Genomic DNA, 19,633 nt, shown 5'->3' on the forward strand with positions numbered 1-19,633 from the left:
CAAACCCTCAATTAACTAGTTGAGGACAGCTTTCAGGGAACAACTATAAGGCTGCCTGGCACAGTCCTCAACTAACCATTTTAAGAACCCCTTCTAAGGAGCGTATAGAAGGGTGCCTGCTAGAATTATCACCTAACCACTGCAGGATTCCTTCCAGGCAACGACTAGAATGTTGCATTCTGGAAAACCCAGCTGTTCAAGGCCTCACCCTGAGGAAGGGCACAAACATTGCTTCTTGCTTCTCTATGTATATTCTGTTAAGAGACATGTTTGGAAATACCAAAAACAAGACCCCATCCAGGATACAGCTGGAGCAATGTTTTTTAAGGCCCTGGGAGGGAATGTCAGATTCTGTCCCAGAGTTGCGTATGGGCATTAACACTGTGCCCTGTCAGGATCCAGGGACAGGTACCCGTACCACAATGAATGTGACCGAATGTGAAATCGCCCCTGCCCAGGGGGCAGCACATTAGTGAAAGGTCGGACCAGCTGTTTGAAGCAGCTGTTCTGGCTTTCAGTGTGCAGGTGGAAGCCCAGCCGGCTTTGCTTCTGAAAGGGAGACAGAGATGTATGCGGGTGCAGTGAGTGACTGCGCCCGCATGCCACGTCCAGGGAAGTGCCTTGACTGTGCAGGACCTGTATGCGGAGCATAGTCCCTGCGTCTCCTAAGAGCTCCTTTGCCTCTGCTCCTGCGTCTATAATAGTTGAATGAAGCCATGCCCCCATGCAAATAAGAGAACGCTCCCTTAGATCGAGTGCGCCAGCGCAATCTCTATTACAGAAGGGGCAGTGCAAGCATCGGCAGACCTTTCTGTAATACTGAAGTGCCTCAGACGAGCAAAAAGAAGGCGCACACAACTGTTACGCCACCAGGGTTATTTTGATAACACGGTCCCAGAATCAGACATGCAACAATGTACAGCTATGTTTAATACTATTCTTGTGTTGTAACATTCAGATCCACAGATACTGTAATATGTATTACTGAACATTTGACTGAATTAAAAGAAATTTTGGACATGTGCTTATTTGTCAAAAAAACTCAATAAAAGTACATAAGAAAATATACAAGTGGGTGTTTGCAAAAATATACATTTTCACCTGTATTGTTAGAGGTTTCACATATTTAATTGCATCGGCATCTGGGCATGGGTTAGGTGGAGAGTCTGCTCTAGGCTTACACTGGACTGGGGAAGGGCAGAGGTCAAAGGGTGTCACAAGTGTATGGTGAATGGGAGAGGTTTGAGGACACATATCAGCTTCATGAGGAAGAAAGTGATCGGAGTTGATTTGGAGGGCACTCCATTGAAGAGGATAGTGGAGATTGAAGGATCCGAACCTAGAGAGCATGGTGTGGTGTGGCATCTAACCCTCTGTGAGAGGGAAGGGGGTGCTGTGCTGTGAAAGGCTTTGAACACTAGAGGGAGCAACATATTGTGCTGCGTGCTTGGCCAATAGACACCCTGCTTAATGCTGGCAAAGTGAACTGCTTCCAGTGGTTGTCTCGCCAAAGTATCAAGATGCAATTTCCTTAAAAAAGAATAAACAAAACCTAATTTTGTTAAACCACTTCACATAAACTCATTATTCTAAATTTCAAAGACAATTGCCAGTTACACATTGGTATAAACCAATCCATAGAATGTGTTTATTTGACACCCCAATTCTGCTGTTTTTTTCCCTCACATTTTTCCTTCCCTCTCCTCGCTTCCTTTTTTTCTCTAACCTGTTCCTGTTTGTTTTACTTTTTGGGGAGGGTCACCCCACTTTCTTCACCCATTTTTAAAATTAGTTTATTCCCCTCGCTCCTCAGTCTCCCCCCGCCTGCCCCCCCCCCCACACCCAAACAGAGTTTTCTTTAAGTGGGGACTCCTTCCATAACCACATTCCATGTACCCTGCTTCCCCCACTTTTATCTACTAATCTCTTTTTCTGTTGTTTTAATATTGAATCTATGCTCTCCAACCATAATTTCCTAGGGGTTCACAATTCTTTTTTTTGTTTTACTTAAAACAAGCTTTTTAATTTAAGTGAATTAGTATTTTTGAATTGTTTTCCTGTTATTTCGACCGAAAGATGTTTCTATGTACTTTATTTTCCACTGAATGAGTGTCAGTGTAACTCGAGGAATCAGAGAGCCAAAATATCTGGCAGGTAGGATATCAGCCCAGTAGAGCTTGATTATGGTTCTGGGTGAGTTAAGGATTATTGTAGATGATGGGGCATGCTGGTCATAATCTATTCGACCTTCTAGCTGCAGGAATGATAAATGGTTTCTGCCTAAGTTGTATATCTTTCTGAAGCTCAGGTTACAGGTGTCTAACTTGCATCTGTGTAGCTAGCTAGAACGAAAGCTAGAGCATAGCACTGCCTTTTCACTTAAATGAGATGCAAATTAGAAAAGTAAAAGGCCTTTTTAAGGTGTGAAAAAGGTTCTTTGTGTGGACTTAAACGTGCGTTCACTTGGTGTGGCACAGTAGGATGCACTGCTCCTGTGTGTATTACTCCTGGACAGTCTTTAAGTGATGCTTGTATATGGTTGAAAAACGATACCTTTCAACATAACAGTGTCATTCATGCGTGATCTGGATGTTTCAAGCATGCATTATTGATGGGAAATACACGTTTAAAGGGAGCAGTACAGAGAAGCCAGGAATTGCAGGGGTAGCAGATGCTCCCTCTGGCGGCCTCTGATTGACGTCCAGGGATTCCTCCAGTATCCGCAGCCAGAGTAAAGTCCTTTGAAAGCGCAGATCAGTCCTGTCTCTAGTTCTTGCTTCCCCATGCTGAATACGATAGGAAAAATGCTTCCCTGTGGCCCAAAAAGCACTCCGCAATGGCCACCTCTACTTGTTTTTATGTCCCTTAGACTGTTGCAACAGACTAGGGCCTGATTTAAACTTTGGTGGGCGATCAGCCATATGTCAGGATGGCGGAGGACGTTGGGGGAGGACATTACGTCCTCCATCCTGACAGACCACTGCCCACCATCTTTAGAGATCTCCACCAGCCCTGGGGTGGTCGCTCTGGCTTCAGAGGAACCACAGTCACAGCGGTACCGCAGATTGCATTGCAGGATTGGTGTGCAGCTGCCATAATTCTGGCAGGCGCTTACCCAACCTTTTTGTTTTTCAAAAACAATGTTGCAAAGCATGAGTTTGTTTTTGGAAAAGAAAACCGCTGGGAGTTTTCTTCAAGGATGTGAGGTCATTTTTCTTCATTTTTCTGTCTGGAACCGGCAGGTTTTCCTGGTGGTGCAAGGTAGAAAAAAAACATCGGACCATCTGAGCTAACTAGGGAAGGCAACCCAATGTCCTTATTATTATTATTTAAAATTATTATTATTATTTAAAATCTTATATAGCGCGCAGCTACCCTTGGGCATCCCGGCGCTTCCAGACAACATCGGATGGTAAAGGGGACAGCATCGAGGCGTTATGTAATGTAATGGGCCCTACTCTGCCAGCCCTACTCTGCCAGCCCAATGGAGACATAGGAGGCACCACCGTCCGAAAGATGATGGTCCTCCCAACTGTGAATGGAGTGGGTGGACCGAGGGCTTGGCGGATAGGATACTCTGCCACGTTTGTGAAGGAATACACTGTCCTCCAAACACTAAGTTGGGCCCTATCCCCCAGATGCATCAAGCATCCATTTTGCGATTCCTTATTAGCAAAAAATAGGGATTCGCTAATAAGGAATAGCAAAATGCTATGCATGAAGAACTCGTTTAAAAAATAGCGATTTCTTAAAATTCCTAAATTGCGACTCGCAAATTGCGAGTCGAAATTAAGGAATACCTCCCCATTCATTCCTATGGGTCTAAGGCCCATAGGAATGAATGGGAAGACAATCTCAATTTGCGATTCTCAATTAGAGAATCGCAAATTGAGATTGCAATTTCAAGGGTGCCAGGGTGTCAAAAGGACACCCTGTTGCACCCCTGAAATCTGCATATGGGTACATCTTGCCCACACACATGCCGTAAGGGCATGTTTGTGTGTAAAATGGAACTTTGAAAAATGCACTTTAGTGAATTTTTCTAAGTTTTTGCAAATTACCATGAAGTTCAACTTCATGGTAATTTGCTCCCCCTATTAGCAAAATCGCTATTTTTTTTACTTTAATGCATTGCATTTAAGGAATCTCAATTTGAGATTCCTTAAATGCAATAGCAATTTAAGTATTCGCAATTTTGTGATTTCTTTAATTGCGATTTTTACATTTGGGATGATGCATCCCAAATGCAAAAATACCGGTCTCAAAGGGGTAGATGCTGAAAATCTGCCCCTTTGCGAGCGGTGTTTAGCTTGATGCATCTATGCCAAAGTCTTGGCCTTCCGAACTTTTCCTTCTCCAAGCTGCAACTCATTCAGAAGTTTATGGACAAGACGTCTAGTGCCAAGAAATGTCTTCATTGCCTTCCTGTGAATCAGAGGGGATGCTTTGAGCTATTTCTGTTATAGAGGGGCGGCTCCTCTGCTTGAGCGGAGGAGCGTCACCCCACTAAGAAAAGCCACGGGCCAGGGATGAACAATAACATTGTAATAAAGTTTATTTATTTTGATTTTTCAGCAACCCGTCCTGAACTAAGGGTCAGGATGTGGTAGGGCCAGTGCTGTTGAATTGAAGCAGCAGGGAGCTGTGCAGTGCGCTTTAAAATTTGCATCTCCCTTTGGCCAGCTGTCTGGCGATGGTCAGCCAGACATGAGCATTTTAAAGTTCTGTAACTCAGCTGCCAGAAGACCGAAGAAAAAGGTTGTGTTGCAGAGAATGTGTTTTGGTTTTTTACACCTTCTCCCCCCCCCCACCCCTCCCCCCACCATACATGGTAGCCACCACTGGTGTCATGCAGATGATTTAGTTATGGAAGAGATCCCTCTTGCTTCAAGGAGAGATTGTCCAGGCTCTGTGCTACAATACTCCACTCTTAAAGCATCTCTCAAGCTGTGAGTCGAGGACAGTTGTCGTCTCAGGGATCTGGGCACTCTCAGGTTGAACAAGCTCTTTTCATGCACCTCTGAATTCCTGCTTGAGGTAGAAGATATTAAGGTACCTATCAAGGGTAGTGAGGACCAATGAGGCAGGAAATTAGATGAATTTTGTTTATGGAGAATTCAGCATGGGGTAAATGATGACTCATCAAAAGTGCAATGTCTGTGTGGGGGTCAGACTTTTTACTCTGGTGGTGAGGTGTGAAGGAAGGGACAGAAAACTAAATCTGATTACCTGTGAGTGGTACTAAACAGCAACAAGCATTTGCAATGCAATAGGCTCTGCATTCGGGTCTTGTACCCTGTGTTTTGGTTTGGAGTGGAGTGGAGTTATGTAGTGTGGAGTGGAATTATGTGGGTTGGATTGGAATTGTTAGGGGTGAAGGGAGTGGGTATTACACAAATGATTACATTTTGAGCATCAATAGACATATGTACATTACCAGCTATATTGTGGAGGATAAGGGTGATCTGTTGCTCTTGAAAATGTGCCTTGTCTGTAAAGTCACCAAGGTGGTGAAATGGCGGTGTAAATGTTTCTAGACGCCCAGCTTTTCGTTTTGCTTTACTTCGGATCCTTTTTAGTGTGGTTGTCATTGGCCAGCCTAAAGGAACTCGTATTTGTGTTTCTAATGATCTTTCCTTGATTACTTCAGTTCTAGTTTCCATTGCTCTTGCTCGCCTTATTCATAAGTTTATTTGTGCATAAAACGATTTGGAGCAGCAACGAGCCGTTATTTCAATTGTGTCATCTTTTTTTTTTTATATCATTGCTCTCTGAAAAGGAGACCAGTAATATGGTGTGCTCGGTATTCCTATATAAGAGTAGAATCTCCCTATATTATTAAGACTTGACTACTTGCCAAAATTTGAAAAACCTTTCCAGGGACACTTTGCAGCACAGGGTGGATGCGAATAGAAAGTTCTTGTTTGTGTACCTGTGTGTAATAAAGAGTAACCGTTTCTGCAACAAAATTACCCGGGACAGTCTGCAACTTGCTGGGATTGTCTTCAAAAACAGGACAGTTGGCAACTACGAATACAAGGGTCCAAGTTCATTCGTTTTAAGACTTTCTGCTGGCAGTTAGATGAGGTCTCTCTTCTCTCCGTACATCCCTCGTTCCAGTTCTTATCATTATGATGAAGTTCAAAACAAACTAAAGCAACGCTCCAGTGACAAACTCTGTAAAGTGGCAATAATGTGTTTGGGTGTGAATAAATCAATCTGGGCGCATAAGTTACTTTGTGTAAAAAACAATGTGAAGCAGCACTGAGCCATCATCATTTCAATCTTGTCAAATCAGGATTTTCTTTAATTAATTGCTCTACACGCCAGAGAGCAGCTACATGGTGTGCTCGGTGTTTCTACATAAAAGTAGAATGCCACTTTATTAATAAGACTTGAGCAAAATACAAGGGCCATTTCACAGGTGAATTGATGGGCTGGGGAGGGGAGAGAGAGGCTAGGAGCCGTTTCTTGAAGTCACGGTTTTTAGCAAATGAGGAGGAGTGAGACAGAGACAGGAAGAGAGGGAAGAAGAGGACGGAGGGGGGGGGGGGGGGGGAGGGGGCAGCGGCCATCGACAGAGCAGGAGTGCTTCACTGGCTACCTCTGTAAATTAACAAGCATTGGAAATGCAATAGGTCTCGCATTAGGAAAGTTTGAGCGATTGGTATTGTAAATGACACTTTTATTTATGTGTTGGTTTTGAAAACAGCAAAATTAATAGCTTTGTCAGTTACAATGTCAATAGTTTTAACTTTCGCAAATGTGACACCTATAGCATTTGTAATGCAATGTGTGTTGTATTTACGTGACTTAGATGTATTGATATTACAAATAACAATGGCTTTTAATTTTGTAAATAATTAATACTTAAATAAAAGTGATTGTAATTTATAATGGCAATAGCTTAAACGTTTGTAAATAACTTTTGTGAAGATAATGTTCAGTGTATTTTATTGTGACGAAAATCCAAGAACATTGCATTTGCACCTACACACACACACACAGAGCCACACACACACACACACACACACACATAGATGTGGTGGTGGTGGATTTGGGGGATATGGTGGTGGTGGATGTGGTGGTGGATGTGGTGGTGGATGTGGTGGATGCGGTGGTGGAGGTGGTGGAGGTGGATGCGGTGGATGGATGCGGTGGTGGTGGAAGTGGTGGTGGATGTGTTGGATGTGGTGGTGGATGTGGTGGTGGTGGTGGATGTGGTGGTGGTGGATGTGGTGGTGGTGGATATGTTGGATGTGGTGGTGGTGGATATGTTGGATGTGGTGGTGGTGGATGTGGTGGTGGTGGATGTGGTGAGAGTGGTGGCGGATGTGGTGGTGGTGGATGCGGTGGTGGTGGATGCGGTGGATGTGGTGGTGGATGTGGCGGTGGATGTCATGGTGGATGTGGAGGTGATGGTGGATGTGGATGTGGTGGTGGTGATGGTGGATGTGGTGGTGGATGCGGTGGTGGATGCGGTGGTGGATGCAGTGGTGGTGGTGGATGGGGTGGTGGTGGTGGTGGTGGATGGGGTGGTGGATGTAGTGGTGGTGGGTGTGGTGGATGTGGTGGTGGTGGTGGGTGTGGTTAAAGTGTTGGTGGATGTGGTGGTGGATGTGGTGGTGTATGTGGTGTTGGTGGATGCGGTGGTGGATGTGGTGGTGGTGGATGCGGTGGTGGTGGAAGTGTTAGATGTGGTGGTGGATGTGGTGATGGTGGATGTGGTGAAAGTGGTGGTGGATGTGGTGTTGGATGTGGCGGTGGATGTCATGGTGGATGTGGAAGTGATGGTGGATGTGGTGGTGATGGTGGATGTGGTGGTGCAGGCGGTGGATGTGGTGGTGGTGGATGCAGTGGTGGTGGTGGTGGATGGGGTGGTGGATGTAGTGGATGTGGTGGTGGTGGGTGTGGTTAAAGTGTTGGTGGATGTGGTGGTGGTGTATGTGGTGGTGGTTGATGCGGTGGTGGATGTGGTGTTGGTGGATGCGGTGGTGGTGGTGGAAGTGGTGGTGGATGTGTTGGATGTGGTGGTGTATGTGGTGGTGGTGGGTGTGGTGATGGATGTGGTGGTGGTGGTGGAAGTGGTGTTGGTGGATGCGGTGGTGGTGGTGGATGTGGTGGTGGATGCGGTGGTGGTGGATGTGGTGGTGGATGCGGTGGATGTGGTGAAAGTGGTGGTGGATGTGGTGGTGGATGTGGATGTGGTGGTGGTGGATGCGGTGGTGGTGGATGCGGTGGATATGTTGGATGTGGTGGTGGTGGATGTGGTGGTGGTGGATGTGGTGGTGGTGGATGCGGTGGTGGTGGATGCGGTGGATGTGGTGGTGGATGTGGCGGTGGATGTCATGGTGGATGTGGAGGTGATGGTGGATGTGGTGGTGGATGCGGTGGTGGATGCAGTGGTGGTGGTGGATGGGGTGGTGGTGGTGGTGGTGGTGGATGGGGTGGTGGATGTAGTGGTGGTGGGTGTGGTGGATGTGGTGGTGGTGGTGGGTGTGGTTAAAGTGTTGGTGGATGTGGTGGTGGTGTATGTGGTGTTGGTGGATGCGGTGGTGGATGTGGTGGTGGTGGATGCGGTGGTGGTGGAAGTGTTAGATGTGGTGGTGGATGTGGTGGTGGTGGATATGGTGAAAGTGGTGGTGGATGTGGTGTTGGATGTGGCGGTGGATGTCATGGTGGATGTGGAGGTGATGGTGGATGTGGTGGTGCATGCGGTGGATGTGGTGGTGGTGGATGCAGTGGTGGTGGATGGGGTGGTGGATGCTGTGGATGTGGTGGTGGGGAATGCGGTGGTGGTGGTGAATGCGGTGGTGGTGGTGGATGCAGTGGTGGATGGGGTGGTGGTGGATGTAGTGGTGGTGGGTGTGGTGGTGGATGTGGCGGTGGATGTCATGGTGGATGTGGAGGTGATGGTGGATGCGGTGGATGTGGTGGTGGTGGATGCGGTGGTGGTGATGGATGGGGTGGTGGTGGTGGTGGATGGGGTGGTGGATGTAGTGGTGGTGGGTGTGGTGGATGTGGTGATGGTGGGTGTGGTGGATGTGGTGGTGGTGGGTGTGGTGGATGTGGTGGGGGTGGGTGTGGTTAAAGTGTTGGTGGATGTGGTGGTGGATGTGGTGGTGGTGGTGGTGGTGGATGTGGTGGTGGTGGTGGATGTGGTGTTGGTGGATGCGGTGGTGGTGGTGGATGGGGTGGGGGATGTAGTGGTCGTGGGTGTGGTGGATGTGGTGGTGGTGGGTGTGGTGGATGTGGTGGTGGTGGGTGTGGTGGATGTGGTGGTGGATGTGGCGGTGGATGTCATGGTGGATGTGGAGGTGATGGTGGATGTGGAGGTGATGGTGGAGGTGGAGGTGATGGTGGATGTGGTGGTGATGGTGGGTGTGGTGGTGATGGTGGATGTGGTGGTGCATGCGGTGGATGTGGTGGTGGTGGATGCAGTAGTGGTGGTGGATGCAGTGGTGGTGGTGGATGCAGTGGTGGTGGATGGGGTGGTGGCTGTAGTGGTGGTGGGTGTGGTGGATGTGGTGGTGGTGGGTGTGGTGGTGGTGTATGTGGTGGTGGTGGATGCGGTGGTGGATGTGGTGGTGGATGTGGTGTTGGTGGATGCGGTGGTGGTGGTGGAAGTGGTGGTGGATGTTTTGGATGTGGTGGTGGATGTGGTGGTGTATGTGGTGGTGGTGGGTGTGGTGGTGGATGTGGTGGTGGATGTGGTGTTGGTGATTGCGGTGGTGGTGGTGGATGTGGTGGTGGATGCGGTGGATGTGGTGGTGGTGGATGTGGTGTTGATGGATGCAGTGGTGGTGGTGGATGGGGTGGTGGTGGATGGGGTGGTGGATGTAGTGGTGGTGGGTGTGGTGGATGTGGTGGTGGTGGATGTGTTGGTGGATGTGATGGTGGATGTGGCGGTGGATGTGGCGGTAGATGTGGCGGTGGATGTGGCGGTGGATGATGCGGTGGTGGATGTGGTGGTGGAAGTGGTGGTGGATGTGGTGGATGTGGTGGTGGATGTGTTGGATGTGGTGGTGGATGTGGTGGTGATGGATGTGGTGGTGGATGTGGTGGTGGATGTGGTGGTGGTGGAGGCGGTGGATGTGGATGTGGTGGATGTGGATGTGGTGGATGTGGCGGTGGATGTCATGGTGGATGTGGAGGTGATGGTGGATGTGGTGGTGGATGCGGTGGTGGTGGATGCGGTGGTGGATGCAGTGGTGGTGGTGGATGGGGTGGTGGTGGTGGATGGGGTGGTGGTGGTGGATGTGGTGGTGGATGCTGTGGATGTGGTGATGGTGGATGCAGTGGTGGTGGTGGATGCAGTGGTGGTGGTGGATGGGGTGGTGGTGGATGGGGTGGTGGATGTAGTGGTGGTGGGTGTGGTGGTAGATGTGGCGGTGGATGTCATGGTGGATGTGGTGGTGGATGCGGTGGATGTGGTGGTGGATGCGGTGGTGGATTCAGTGGTGGTGGTGGATGGGGTGGTGGTGGTGGATGGGGTGGTGGTAGTGGTGGATGGGGTGGTGGATGTAGTGGTGGTGGGTTTGGTGGATGTGGTGGTGGTGGGTGTGGTTAAAGTGTTGGTGGATGTGGTGGTGGTGGATGTGGTGGTGGTGGATGTGGTGGTGGTGGATGCGGTGGTGGTGGATGTGGTGGTGGTGGATGCGGTGGTGGATGTGGTGGTGGTGGTGGATGTGGTATTGGTGGATGCGGTGGTGGTGGTGGATGGGGTGGTGGATGTGGTGGTGGTGGGTTTGGTGGATGTGGTGGTGGATGTGGTGGTGGATGTGGTGGTGGATGTGGCGGTGGATGTGGCGGTGGATGTGGTGGCGGTGGATGTGGTGGTGTATGTGGTGGTGTATGTGGTGGTGGTGGTGGATGCGATGGTGGATGTGGTGGTGGTGGTGGTGGTGGATGTGGTGTTGATGGATGCGGTGGTGGTGGTGGATGGGGTGGTGGTGGATGGGGTGGTGGATGGGGTGGTGGATGTATTGGTGGTGGGTGTGGTGGATGTAGTGGTGGTGGGTGTGGTGGATGTGGTGGTGGTGGGTGTGGTGGATGTGGCGGTGGATGTGGCGGTGGATGTGGCGGTGGATGTGGCGGTGGATGTGGTGGTGGATGTGGTGGATGTGGTGGTGTATGTGGTGGTGGTGGATGCGATGGTGGATGTGGTGGTGGTGGTGGATGTGGTGTTGATGGATGTGGTGGTGGTGGATGGGGTGGTGGATGTAGTGGTGGTGGTTCTGGTGGATGTGGTGGTGGTGGGTGTGGTGGATGTGATGGTGGATGTGGTGGTGGATGTGATGGTGGATGTGGTGGTGGATGTGGTGGTGGATGTGGTGGTGGATGTGGCGGTGGATGTGGCGGTCGATGTGATGGTGGATGTGGTGGTGGATGTGGTGGTGGTGGATGCAGTGGTGGTGGTGGATGGGGTGGTGGTGGTGGATGGGGTGGTGGTGGTGGATGTGGTGGTGGATGCTGTGGATGTGGTGGTGGTGGATGCAGTGGTGGTGGTGGATGGGGTGGTGGTGGATGGGGTGGTGGATGTAGTGGTGGTGGGTGTGGTGGTGGATGTGGCGGTGGATGTCATGGTGGATGTGGTGGTGGATGCGGTGGATGTGGTGGTGGATGTGGCGGTGGATGTCATGGTGGATGTGGTGGTGGATGTGGCGGTGGATGTGGCGGTGGATGTGGCGGTGGATGTGGCGGTGGTTGTGGTGGTGGATGCGGTGGTGGATGTGGTGGTGGATGCGGTGGTGGATGTGGTGGTGGAAGTGGTGGTGGATGTGGTGGATGTGGTGGTGGATGTGTTGGATGTGGTGGTGGATGTGGTGGTGATGGATGTGGTGGTGGATGTGGTGGATGTGGATGTGGTGGATGTGGCGGTGGATGTCATGGTGGATGTGGAGGTGATGGTGGATGTGGATGTGGTGGTGATGGTGGATGTGGTGGTGGATGCGGTGGTGGTGGATGCGGTGGTGGATGCAGTGGTGGTGGTGGTGGATGGGGTGGTGGTGGTGGTGGATGTGGTGGTGGATGCTGTGGATGTGGTGATGGTGGATGCAGTGGTGGTGGTGGATGCAGTGGTGGTGGTGGATGGGGTGGTGGATGTAGTGGTGGTGGGTGTGGTGGTGGATGTGGCGGTGGATGTCATGGTGGATGTGGTGGTGGATGCGGTGGATGTGGTGGTGGATGCGGTGGTGGATTCAGTGGTGGTGGTGGATGGGGTGGTGGTGGTGGATGGGGTGGTGGTAGTGGTGGATGGGGTGGTGGATGTAGTGGTGGTGGGTGTGGTGGATGTGGTGGTGGTGGGTGTGGTTAAAGTGTTGGTGGATGTGGTGGATGTGGTGGTGGTGGATGTGGTGGTGGTGGATGCGGTGGTGGATGTGGTGGTGGTGGTGGATGTGGTGTTGGTGGATGCGGTGGTGGTGGTGGATGGGGTGGTGGATGTAGTGGTGGTGGGTGTGGTGGATGTGGTGGTGGGTGTGGTGGATGTGGTGGTGGATGTGGTGGTGGATGTGGCGGTGGATGTGGCGGTGGATGTGGCGGTGGTGGATGTGGTGGTGTATGTGGTGGTGGTGGTGGATGCGATGGTGGATGTGGTGGTGGTGGTGGATGTGGTGTTGATGGATGCGGTGGTGGTGGTGGATGGGGTGGTGGTGGATGGGGTGGTGGATGTAGTGGTGGATGGGGTGGTGGATGTATTGGTGGTGGGTGTGGTGGATGTAGTGGTGGTGGGTGTGATGGTGGTGGGTGTGGTGGATGTGGCGGTGGATGTGGCGGTGGATGTGGCGGTGGATGTGGTGGTGGATGTGGCAGTGGATGTGGTGGTGGATGTGGTGGATGTGGTGGTGTATGTGGTGGTGGTGGTGGATGCGATGGTGGATGTGGTGGGTGTGGTGGATGTGGTGGTGGTGGGTGTGGTGGATGTGGATGTGGCGGTGGATGTGGCGGTGGATGTGGCGGTGGATGTGGCAGTGGATGTGGTGGTGGATGTGGTGGATGTGGTGGTGTATGTGGTGGTGTATGTGGTGGTGGTGGTGGATGCGATGGTGGATGTGGTGGGTGTGGTGGATGTGGTGGTGGTGGGTGTGGTGGATGTGGATGTGGCGGTGGATGTGGCGGTGGATGTGGCGGTGGATGTGGCAGTGGATGTGGCAGTGGATGTGGTGGTGGATGTGGTGGATGTGGTGGTGTATGTGGTGGTGGTGGATGCGATGGTGGATGTGGTGGTGGTGGTGGATGTGGTGTTGATGGATGTGGTGGTGGTGGATGGGGTGGTGGATGTAGTGGTGGTGGTTGTGGTGGATGTGGTGGTGGTGGGTGTGGTGGATGTGGATGTGGTGGTGGATGTGATGGTGGATGTGGTGGTGGATGTGGTGGTGGATGTGGCGGTGGATGTGACGGTGGATGTGGTGGTGGATGTGGTGGTGGATGTGGTGGTGGATGTGGTGGTGGATGTGGTGGTGGATGTGGAGGTGGATTTGGAGGTGATGGTGGATGGATGCACACATGGATGCAAATGTGAATGGGTGGGTGAATGGATGCATGGATACGTTTATAGTTGATAGGTGTATACTTGGATGAATATATGGTTGGATGGGCCTGCCTGCATGCGAGGGTGGATGGGTAGGAGTGGCAGCACACGGAGATGGATGAAAGTGTGAATGGGTGGATTTATAGAAACTGGATAATTTCAGATACAATTTATAATAAGAGGCGCTTTGCAGGCAGAGAAGGTAGCATTTTCAATTGCCTCAGAAGACATGGTTGATAAGTAGGTCCATAGCACTAGTGTTAAGATAATTTTGAGGCTTAATATTTTTTAATAGATCGGTTGGGAAATTCATCCATCTATAATACCATGGAACGGTGTAATCATTCTAAAATCTACAGTTCTTTTTTCAAGCTAACAAATCAGCCACTCATTAAAATGCACTTCCGGTACATTTTAAATGTCTCAGCAATTCGAAATAGGAAGAAAGCCGGGTGGCAGAAAAAAATGACGTTTTCTAGCCCAGAGTCTGTCTGTAAAGGTATTAATTGTATAGCAAAAACGCCCGACTACAGTTGCGAATTGCATTACAAACCTGGTATGAAAAAGCCATCGGAGCAGTTCTCAAACGACTCTCCCAGAAAAAAATATATATATACACTTTCAAATTAATTGGTAAACACAACAAGCGTACACATGGCGGAAACAAAGTTATCGAGGTAAAGCTTTGTAAATAAAGGGTGCAGTCTGTAACACTTACCTCGAAAGAAACAAGACGGAGGGCATTGCTGTGGGGAGGGGGGAGGAGAAACGCGACACGGCCGCAGCAGGGGGCGGAGCAGGGAGAGCGGCCTTTGAAGTGCACTTTGCACGGCCGGCCGGCCGTGAAAGTGAAAGCACGCCCGGCCGGCCTTGAAAGCCTTTGATGATGTGCAAAATTCCACATGCGAGAGTACTTACAGTAATCAGGTAATGCATTAGCGAGGTGCTGCTCAGCTGTCAGGCCGCAGGAATGCTAGCACGTGGCAAGAAAAGCAAAGAAATGTAAAAAACATAAAAAATCACGAGCCGGGGGCATCAGTATGAAATTACAGTTGCCACTCCTGTATGGAGATTGGTTGGTAGCTCATTAAACAAATAAACTTTTATTCAGAGTGTCACAGCCCCACCCTCCCCAAATGGGTTTAGGGATTTGAGTGTTTTCCGCGCCTAGAACATGCACCGAAAAAAAACAGGCACTAGGATCTGTCCCTGGCATCCATTACACCTAGCTGCGACGAACCTGGTGGTACTTGTAGATCAAGTGTAGAAAGTCTTGGATGCCAGCTGGAAAAGCACGTTTTCTTTCCAAAATAATAATGGACGGCAGAATGGGGAAAAGAGGAAGTGCGGGCCCCCGTGAGGGAGGAGGAGAAGGTATAGATGGAGAAGATAGGCCCAAAGGAAGGAGGGGTGTGGAGTGACGAGTGAGTGCATTAAGGAACTGCACCATTCAGTTAGTCTTAACTTTATTCGATCAACAAGGATCATAAAGTACAAACAAGTACATATAAAACGTATAAAACATCATGGTACATCTAAAAAGAATCTACTCCATACATCCTGGGCAAGAGGACACGGGACACAGCAGTTAAATGAGCAATAAATGTTTCACACCTGTAAGCTTTCCGTCTGAACATTGCAAACAAGCAAAACAAGTCAAATAAGGAGACACGGCCGGCCGAGCGGCCGTGAAACTGAAAGCACGGCCGGCCGGCCGTGAAAGCCTTTGATCCGGCAGGGGGTGGAGCGGCACCAAGCTGGGCAACAGATGGCTGGCGATTTGATGCTGTGCACGCGCATTTTAGGTCAATGCGCTTGCGCATTGACCTAAAAGCGCACGGGCACAGGACCAAATCGCCAGCTAGTTAAAGTTTGTTTAAAGCCCTATAGTCTCGCTTCTCTATCAATGCGCATGCGCATTGATAGGTCACGAGACCTAAAAAGTAATCACAGATACAAGGACAGTAAATACAAGCAGCAACGAGCGCGATGGAAAGTAAGAAAAGAAAGAGTTCTTCCACGCAACAGCTGAAGAAGGAAAGCGCAAGGAAACTGTACTCTACCGGTGCACCTCACCCTTGAATGGAAGTGATTTATCGGTAAAACGAACGAGTTAGGAGGCAGCAAAGAAGAGCGACAGCGGAGCCAACCTATGGTAAGTAGCAGGTGGGAAAAATGTTGTTTTATTCATCGCAACAGGTCTTGTCGACTGCGCATGCGCTCTGTAGGCTCGACCTAAAAAGAAAAATAATATCACCTTGGGAGGTGTTGAAAAGGTGGAAACCTAGACGTCCCAATGCAAAACTTTCTGGCAAACAGTAATGCAGCAGGAGACTTCGACCTAGCAGTTTGAATGTTGGAAGGAGAGCCGATCGAAGTGCTTCACCTGTGCTCCTAGTGGAGATAATGGTCACAAACACAGCAGCACTGTGGAAGCATTCTGGTCATTTATGCATAATACCTGGGGAGGTAAGGGTCATAAACACTGCAACATGCTCGACTGTCAGTAGAAGCATTCTAGTCCTATCCCTTAATACCTAGGAAGAAAAGTATTATAGGTATGACCGCATGCTCACCTGTCTCGGTGCAAGCCTTCTAGTCATTTACCACTAATGCCTGTAGAGAAAAGGGTCATTACCCATAATACCTAGGGAGGTAGAGGCTGCTTCTAGGGATCGGTGGGATCTAAACTGGAGAGCAGTAAGTAGGGCTGAAAGAGGAGCAGCAGCGAAGGAGCCACTTAAGAGTGGTGTCTAGGTTTTGGAACAGTAGGGAATCAGTGTGTCAGATGAACAGCAGGACGTTAGTCGCCCGTAGTAGACAAAGCGAGAAGAACCACAGATTTAATTTCATTTTAGGTTGGCCTTTGAATAGTGGCGCTCTTCCAGAAGGCACTCAAACAGCGTAAGGCTCTGCTGTAATAGCCATCCTACTCTCACTAGCTGTTCCATTGGATGCTTCTCCAGGAAGGACCTCAGAGTGACCGGTAATCTCCCTGCTGCGCTCCTGAATGCTGGAACCTTCCCGGGCAGGACTTTGGAATTCAAGATACACTCTCTGCAGTGCCCCTTGAAGCATCCGTTCCACAACAGAACCTCATAATGGGTGATGCATTATGCTCCACTAGGACACAGCCACCAGGGTGTGTGTTCCTTCACCCTGGCTCGCCTTCTGACATCAAATCGCCCGACTAACGGCTGCAGCGCTCCGGGTGGATTTGCAGGAATACGAATGAATGAAGAAAGCAGGTCCTAACTTCTGGATGGCACCGATAAATCCAGGAGATAGGTTATTTTATTTATTTATAACATTTGTAAATTGCAATTATCACTAAACTGGTATCCTCCACCCTTCTATATCCCGGATGTTATGTTCTGTGGTCAAAGCGCCCTGAGACCTGTAGGTGACCCGGCGCTATATAAATCCACAATAACAATAACAATAACAATAACAATCCTGGCGCTGAGAGCTCATGTGTAGGCAGAACATTACTGGTGTAAAAAAAAGCACATAAGCGGAAAACAGAATTACTTGGGGAAGAGCCAGGTCTTCAAAGCTTTTCTGAATTGCAAAAATTCCGTTGATGATTACAGTCCCACGGGTAGCAGCCGGTCTCATGAGAGCTGTGAGGGGTACAAACCCTCAGCCTGTAGCTTGTGCCAGGCTCCTTGCTGCACCACTGACAGAGCCGGAAGCTGGCCTCTCTTCCCTCCTCTACACACGTCTGGCCTCTCTCCCCTCCTCCACACACGACACAACCTTCTTCCGAAGTCGGTGAGCCTGCCAGGTTCGAAGAGTGCCTCATAGCTGGCACTCTCTCCAGGAGCTGTGCCAGCAGATCGAGCACTACGGTAGTGTCATTGCCAGGCACTCGATGCGCCATTGTTTCACAGGCACTGGCACTGCAGGTCATTGGTGCAAACATACCTATCCCCAGACCCCACTCTTTTGGGTCTTCGCCAGTTCAGAGGGTTGTCCCAACCCTGGAGTTGGATGAATTGAGGGTGCACCTTGAGGATGCACAAGGGAGAGAGAGTGTAATTAACGTGGTGAGATGTCCCACCTGATACTCAAATACTGCTACAAAATACTTTTAAAGAAAATAAACACTAAAATAAATGATTGTTTATTTTACTTTTTAGTAGTTCAAAGAAATTGTGTTGAGATTTAAAGTTTAGTGGAAGGTAAGATAGAAAGTGTTTGAAAATGTGTGGAACATGGGTGGCATTTGCCAAAAGTTTATCCTTTCTATTGGTTTATTTGTGTGTTGTTTTCTTCTTGTATGTTTTTTTGAAGAAGGGGATCGATTGGCCTCTTCATCAGTGTGACATTAGAACATTGGAATGTTGGTAGCGCCATTGAAAACAATGGAGTTCTCTGGGCTTATAATGGCTGGTATAAGCCTGGAGCTCCAACATTCCAATGTTTCTTGGTTCACGGCTCTGGCTGTGAACAAAGGCTTCAGGGAGCCAGAGGGGATTTCAATCCCCTCGCGCTCCCTGAAGGCTTTGTTTTATTTGTTAGAACATTGTGCTCTCTAGTGGCAGAATGTTCTAATAGCGTTATAGCCCTTCGTAGCAGGGCTATACCGGCTTTTAAAGTCCCTCGGCTTTGTTAAAGTCCCTCGACTTCGGCTCGGGCCTTTAACGCTGCAGCAGGTCTTTAACAGCTGTTATAGCCCGCTACGGCAGGCTATAAGGCTATATTAGAACATTGGAATTTTGGCAGCTCCATTGAACACAATGGAGTGCTCTGGGCTTATAATGGCTGGTAGAAGCCCGGAGCGCCAACATTCCAACGTTTCTTTGTTCATAGCTCTGCCTGTGAACAAAGGCTTCAGGGAGCCTGAGGGGATTTCAATCCCCTCGCGCTCCCTGAAGGCTTAGTTTTATTTGTTAGAACATTCTGCCCTCTAGTGGCAGAATGCTCTAATAGCATTATAGCCCTTCGTAGCAGGGTAATACCGGCAATTAAAGTCCCGCTACTTTGTTAAAGTCCCTCGCCTTCCGCTTGGGCCTTTAACGCTGCAGAGATCCTTTAATAGCCGGTATAGCCCGCTACGGCGGGCTATAAGGCTATATTAGAACATTGGAATGTTGAGAGCTCCATTGAAGACAATGTATTAGCTTCCTGCTTATAATGGCTGATATAAGCATGGAGCTCCAACATTCCAATGTTTGCCTTCATGTTTATCCCTTTTTAATTGAGAACATGTTTTATTAGCCTTATAGCTATGAAACATGCTGAAGTCAGACCTCTCTTTAAGAAACCGTCTGCCAACCCCAGTGAACTCAAAAAGTTTCATCCAATTTCTCTGCTCCCTTTTCCCACCAAAGTCCTCGAAAAAGCCATCAACCTCTAACTCACTGAACACCTGGAAAACAACAACCTTCTGGACATCTCCCAGTCTGGATTCCACACCAACCACAGCACCGAAACCACCCTCATCGCCACCATTGACATCAACACCCTCTTTTTCTGAGGAGAAACAGCAGCCCTGATCCTCCTTGACCTTTCAGCAGCAATCAACACTGTACCCCACCACACACTTCTCATCAGACTCCACCACATTGGGATCCAAGTAGACGCCCTCAGAGGGATCCGCTCCCTTGCTCGCTGGAAGAACACAGAGAATAAACCTGCCTCCCTTCAGCTCCGAACACAAAAGCATCATCTGTGACATCCCTCACGGCTCGTCCCTCAGTCCCACCCTGTTCAACGCATGCATGACCCCCCTGGCCGACATTGCCAGAACCCATCAACTAAACATCATATCCTACGCTGACGACACTCTGCTCTTCCTCTCGCTATTAGAAAAGCCCTCCACCATGAGGGTCAACTACCATAGGTGCATGACGAATTTTCCAGACTGGAAGAAGGACAACTGACTAAAACTCAACATAGACAAGACTTAAGTGCTGATCTTCAGGAGCAACACATTCTTGTGGAACGACTCCTGATGGCCTTCCGAATTAGTAGCTTCACCCATGCCAACACACCACACCTGCAACCTCCGCATTATCATGGACAGCAAACTCACCTTGAAAAATTAGATCAACGGACCTCCTCCACCTACTTCCCCCCTCTTATCATACTCCACAA

General features: G+C 49.5%; 1 protein-coding gene across 1 annotated transcript in view; it reads left to right on the forward strand.

Moving 5' to 3' along the window:
• The window catches only part of LOC147671313 (ras GTPase-activating protein nGAP-like), a 541,239-nt gene that overhangs the window by 23,807 nt on the left and 497,799 nt on the right, over positions 1–19,633 (forward strand). The gene's annotated exons all lie outside the window — the stretch shown is intronic.

This window comes from Lissotriton vulgaris, unplaced genomic scaffold (genome assembly GCF_964263255.1).
Source record: "Lissotriton vulgaris unplaced genomic scaffold, aLisVul1.2 SCAFFOLD_758, whole genome shotgun sequence".
NCBI lineage: Eukaryota > Metazoa > Chordata > Amphibia > Caudata > Salamandridae > Lissotriton > Lissotriton vulgaris.